The following is a 6,662-nucleotide window of genomic DNA, read 5'->3' as shown; positions in this document are numbered from 1 at the left end:
GCTTATCTGTGAACAATATTTTAAAGGTAAGAAATAAAAATTCATCAATATTTCTTAGCCCTTTTAACAATAAAACAATAGTAGATCTGAGAAGCTGAGATCTTCCATCTACTGTTTAAGCACAGACTATGCATGTCTTTTCAGAGAGAGACAGCTGCCCTTGTATTTAGAATAAGGACAACAAGAAGCCTGCTTATAGCTCATGCTTGATGAATATTTATTGTTCAGTACAGGCTAAAGAAACCTGCCCTGTAACTAGTGGTTCTGTCACTGTGACTATCAAATCAGACATCATGATAATTGATTGAGATTTGGGTGGGATAGAGGGACATTCTTAATGGTTGATTGACTGAAAAATCCATCACTAAACAATACAGTCAACATTACAGTCACAGCTTATATATTTCTGGTGAGAGTTTTTAATCCACCCAGGCATTGTTTTTCTAGAGGTTGACTTGAAGCTCACTGGCTTGATAGGTATTTTCGCATAAATATCATGTCAACTTGACCTGACCAGAGATGGAAGTTTTCCAAGACCCAAACAGCCAAAATGTTTTAGATCTGAAAGAAAGATAACACGAACATTAATTAACAGATTAGTGTCTTCCCAAGAGTATATCTTTGTGAGAAAAGTCTCTGTCATTTATCTTGAATAAATCCTTTAAAACAGTGCTACTCAAAGTATGGTCCATAGACCAGTACCAGAGAAATGTTTGTTACTGGTTCATGATGAGATAAATAATACAAAAATTAAGAATAAACATTTAGAAAATTTTATAGCAGCTTGACAGAGTAGTTTTATGTCTGAGTAATATAGTCATAAAAAACAGGCATGGTATTTTGTATTTCTTTTATATTTCATTTTTCTAGTATTCATTTTACTGTGTTTTATAAAAGTATGAGTCTATGATGATTTGGATATTTTTAAAAACTGTTCTTTACCATGGATAGTTTGGGAAACACTCATTAAAATACTATGTCTCATTTCTGCTAGCTTGCTAGTCTTATTTGCTTTATTCTACTTTCCAGACTTCATTACATTTTGTAGTCATTGCCATTTTCTCTGAACATGCTAAACTTAAGACAGTTTTCTCTCTTTAACTTGGAGGCAGTAGGTGTGTTATAGGCTCACGGTTTAAAGCCCTTAGTATTTGGAGGTTTGTTGTGGTCATAACGCTGAGGAAGCCCCCTACGAGTCCCTTTAACAATGTATTTATCATTTGGGGGGTAGAAAATTTGTTCCTGTTGGTTGTGACTTTGGCTCCTGGAATTATCAAGCTATAACAGGCTTTAGTAAATGATCCTTTCCCTGCCACATTCACAAAAACCATGTGACCCCTGCAACACTGGAGAAGTTCATCTTAATCCACCATGCCCTTCCAGCGTTACCAGCCTCCACATCATCTCTGCACAATCCAATATATGTCGGTTCTCCATGAGTATTATTTCAAGTGAACTGATATATCGTTCATTGTTATATTTCATTTGATTCTTGTGCTGAGCAGTCAACCTGTCTCCAGAAGAACTATGTTTAACTGATTATGTCTTAACCTATGACATCATATTTTTTAAAGAACATGATTTGAAGACATTGATATCTATTTCCGTTTACAGCTCCTTTTCATCCAGATTGATTATATGCTCATGAAAGGGATGTGAGTGATGGAGTGGAGAGAGCAAGACCAGAATCAGGGAGACCGGCTAGAAGGTTACTGCAATAATCCAGGCAAGAAAAATAATGAGGGGCTGATCCAGGACAGTGACAGTGGTGATGGAGAAGAAAGGATGAGCATGAGAAATATTTAGGCATCAGGACAAGAGGATTTGGTGTCTAATTAGATGTAGAGACTGAGAATGAGAAAAAAATTGAACCCCAGTTTTTGGCTTGGGGTAACTAAGTGGAGGGTAATGAGATAGGAAGATACGAGGAAGAACAAGTTTGGAGAAATATGGGGAGAGAGGAGGTGACAGGTTCAGCTTGGAGCATACTGAGTCCAGCAGCGTGACATCCAGGCAGTTGGATATACAAGTCTGAAACTCAGGAGAGAAGTCTGGGCTACAGATTTGAAGTCATGGATCTATAAGTAATTAAAACCATGGAGTTGAATGAGAACATAGAAATGTGTAACATTTTAAAGTGTCTTTCAACCATTTCAATTTATTCAATTTCCCCTTAAAATTTAAGATTATAATTATGGTTTTTCTATCTTCCATGTGATAAAATAGGGTAAACCAGTTATATCCTAATAGTTTACATATGGGCATTATGGGATTCAATGAAAGGCAAAGCTAATCAAAGAGATCAGTTGAAATACTTACTAAACTTGGAACTCTACCCATCTCCTGGTGTAGTCCAGATTATCCAACTCCCCGTCATCCAGCTCTCCTCATTAAAAATTAGTAAAAACATACCAATGGGGGCTTCCCTGGTGGCGCAGTGGTTGAGAGTCCGCCTGCCGATGCAAGGGACATGGGTTCGTGCCCCGGTCCGGGAAGATCCCACATGCCGCGGAGCGGCTGGGCCCGTGAGCCATGGCCGCTGAGCCTGCGCGTCCAGAGCCTGTGCTCCGCAATGGGAGAGGCCACAACAGTGAGAAGCCCGCGTACCGCAAAAACAAAAAAAAACAAAAAAAAACACACACAAATGTATGTATTAGGATTTTATGTGTCAGCCCATTTGATTCAATTTAATCATCACGTGACCCCCTAAGAGATATCAGTAAACTCATTTACAGATGAGAACATGAGCTTAGAGATATTACATGGATAGAAAAATGGCTAAAGTCACCATACTTTAGCATTGTGAATCTCCTGCCATCTGGTAACATGGGCTATTGGAAAGCAACATTATTTAGTGCCCCACTCTGCACTGGTTACTCCAAATGCTGGTACCTCTGTCTGCCTCAATCAAATCAGACACCAAATTGACTTCTTTAGCTATACCCCCAAATACAAATAGGAGATACTAACGGACACAGGAGAGAGACTTGTGTTTCAAATGTATGTCTTACCACTTTTTTGCAATAAATCTTACCAAAAGTGCATCAAGAGGCCTGAAAATATTCATCCCTCTTCACCCAGTAACCCTGCTTATACAAAATATCCTAAAGAAATGACCAGAGAGGCACCCCCAAATTTATTCATAACAAATAATTTTAGTGAGTATCTACCAGTCCCAGACACTATGTTGAGAACTGGGAATACAGCTGTTAATAAGGCATAGTCTCTGTCTTCCAGGAGCTCACAGTCCAGAGCATCAGGAGGAAGTGGTACCCACAATGATAGAGAACTTGGATGGGTATCATGGGAATACGGAAGAGGAGAATCTCACCAACCTGGGGCAGAGAAGCCTTCCTGGAGGAAGTGGTGTTTAGGCTGAGTTGATCATAGGTGTTAGCCTGAGGAAAATGGAAGGCAAGGACATCCCAGACAGAAGCAACAACATAAGCAAAATGGTTAGGAAAAAAAAACTCCATCAGGGTCTTTCAGGAATGGACAGTTTGGTGATGTCATACACTGTGTTCTGGGGCCTCACTTTTACTCTGTAGGTCAGAGATTCTCCCAGTGTGTCCAGAGCAACCCTAGTGTTCCTCAGAAGCTTCAGGGACCTTTTTCAACAGGGAGGTGGGGTGGGGCTGGGAATTGGTCCAGGCTCTGAACGCCACCACTAGTTCCCTAGGAAGTTTTACTTAAGATATTTAAAAGAAGGGTTCCACTGCTGAAAAGAAAGTTTGGAAATATTTGATGAGGAGTTGTGGAAAATCTTTAAGCAAGAGAGTGACCAGAACAGATATACATTTCAGGTGGATTACGTTGGTGGCTATGGAGAGGATACCTCTCTCAGTATTTATATATAACTAGAAACAATCTAAATGTCCAATAATGAGTGCGATAAAATAATAGCGATAATAAATAGCTACCATTTATTGAATGCTTACTGTGTGCAGGCACAATGCTAAGTGCATGTATACTCTATACCATTTAACCTTGATAGAAATCACATGAGGTGAATATTATCGATATTTTACAGATGTGAGAACTGAGGCTTAATGAGGATAAGTAACTGGTTTTGCATCACCCAACTATTAATGTGTGGGGTTGGAGTTCCAATCTGTCTGACTTATAAGGGCATGCCATTCTGCTTCCTGAGTATGATAAATCCACATGGAGGAATGTTATTCAACCCTTTAAAATCATGCTTTCAAAGACTTTAAAAAGTTAAAAGTCTTTAAACTTAGTTACCCCAAATTCTATTATCTATAGGATAATGTCAAATAAAAAAACTCAAGTACAAAAAAATATAGAATTATTCCAATTTTATTAAACATATGAAAGTGTTCAAAATATTTATCCCTGAGTGTTTGAACTGTAGGTAATTTTAATTTTTGTTCTTATATTTTCCTTCCAAATTGTCTAGAATGAGCATGTTTCTTTTATCATTGGAAGCATAACTAAAAGTTATATATATTTTTTAAAAAACTTGTTCAAGGTGAATTGCTGTCATCACTCATTCTCACCCTAGACACAAGAGGAAGGATCAGTTAGTTCTTTAACACATCTTTTAGAACAACAATGCAAACTATCATATGTGCAGAATGTAAGGGAAACTGGTCTATGCTAATTACTAGTCATATAACCTTGAAGTTAAATTCTCTGGATCTCAGTTTCTTTGCCTAGGAAATGAGGAAGTTAAGCTAAATAGTCTTTACAATTCCTAAAAACACTAAATTTCATACTTTTTTTTAGTACAAGTGAAATCAGATGGGGGCATAAAAGAAATATATTAAACTCTTCTTGCTTTAGTTAACATTTCCATGGGCATTTAGCGTGGGTTCTTTGACTGGGTCTTGGCTATCTGGTAATATAATAATATGCTCAGATGCATTCACCATCTGAGCACCACTCTGTGCTTTCAAACATTTTTCTCATCTCAACTAACACCTTTCAAGGTGAGCATTATTATCCCTATTTTTGCTGATGTAGATCAAGGAGTTAAGAACCTCACAAAAGGTCTCTCATGATATGTTTTGGCCAGATTCAAGCCTAAATGCTTCTTTGTGAACTCCTAGAATTTTGTTCATTCAGACATGGAATTATTTGTTTGCTTATTTGTTTGTTTTATCATTTCAACTGCCTACTGTATTGGTTATGAAAAACACAATTCCTGTCCTCAAATATTTTGTATTCTAAAAGAGAGACAAGGTTCTTTTAAAGAAACAACCCTGATATTAAAATTAAGAATGATATGTAATGGGGACAAATGGAGGCTTTCGACAATGTCTCTGTATCCTTTAGTGAGAAGCAAACAAAAGGACATTATTATAAAATTGCAAATGGGGGCAGAAACAGTCACTTGTGATTAGTGTCAGGGTCATTTTAATGAAAACTAACCCCAGAAATGCTTGACTAAGCAGAGGAAACCAAGGCATCATTTGGATCCTGACAGAACCAGGGCAGTTAAATCTTTCCTACCTGCATATGAGCTTAAGAGACTAAATCAGTCCAAAGCCACTGGCCATGCTAATTGCTCTAATTACTATTGCAGGAAATACTAGATAATACCTATGAAGTATAAAAGATAACCATAGCCCAAAATAATCTTGTAAACAAAGAATTCCCAGAGGAATACACAGACAGTGCTCACAAAGCCTGGACCAGCCCAGTTGGATAATAAAGCATAAAAACATGTAGTTTGACAGAGAGGATGGATTCCATAGCATAGGCTGTAGTCTCCTGCAGGGGATGACCCTGTTCAGTGAAAACACAGCACTGACAGGAAGAAATTGGGCAGGGCATTTCAGAGAGTCATTACTGGTAGCTTAGAGACACTTTGGCCCCTGAAGATTCCTTCTGCGTGTGTGTGTGTGTGTGTGTGTGTGTGTGTGTGTGTGTGCATGTGCACACATGCACATGTAGCCTCAGGTAAAGGAACAAAATGTGGTAATTTGTTCATCTGCAGCCCAGCCTTATTTTGTGAAATGTGACTACTCATCTAGCATTTACGGGCCATGTGAAGAGGATTATATCCAACTAAGAGTTTCCAGGATTTTGTGAGGGGCTGTCCGACTTCTTAAATTCCCTGCTGTCCTGAGATGAAAGAGTGAGCCAAGGTAGTAAGCTTGATCTCAGAGAGTAAGTGAAAACAAGGTGTTTTGTGCATGAGAAGCACTGATTTACCATCTGTACGTCACTCGGTGCGTGGAGAAGAGTGTGCGGTTTATCATTGCTCCTCCAGTAGGTTATCTTCTAGGTAAAGAAGTAACTACTGTGAAGTGCTCTAGTTCTTTGAGGAATGTTGATATGTGGATAAAGTGGGATGGATAAAAGAGCACTGGACCAGAAGTGGGGAGTTGGCCTCAGCTCTACCACTATGGCTCACAAGTAAATTATTCTACAGGTGCCATTAATTCTCCATTATCAAGAGCAGAATTACATGCTTATTTGCATAAGTAACCCAGAACAAATGAAATAATATTTCAAAGCACTTAAATTTCACTGTAAGTAAAGTATAACTAGGAGCCCTTTTATGGAGCCCTATGTGCAACGTGCAGGTTCTGTGGGAGACTCAAACAAGATATGGTTCATAACTTTAGGAAGCTTGGAATCTAGTGAGGTGACAGACCAATGCACATACTGCAACCAGTTGAGGAGTAAAAGACATT

Source organism: Tursiops truncatus, chromosome 19, assembly GCF_011762595.2.
Source record: "Tursiops truncatus isolate mTurTru1 chromosome 19, mTurTru1.mat.Y, whole genome shotgun sequence".
NCBI classification, from domain to species: Eukaryota; Metazoa; Chordata; class Mammalia; order Artiodactyla; family Delphinidae; genus Tursiops; species Tursiops truncatus.
Note: the sequence above shows the minus strand (reverse complement) of the source record.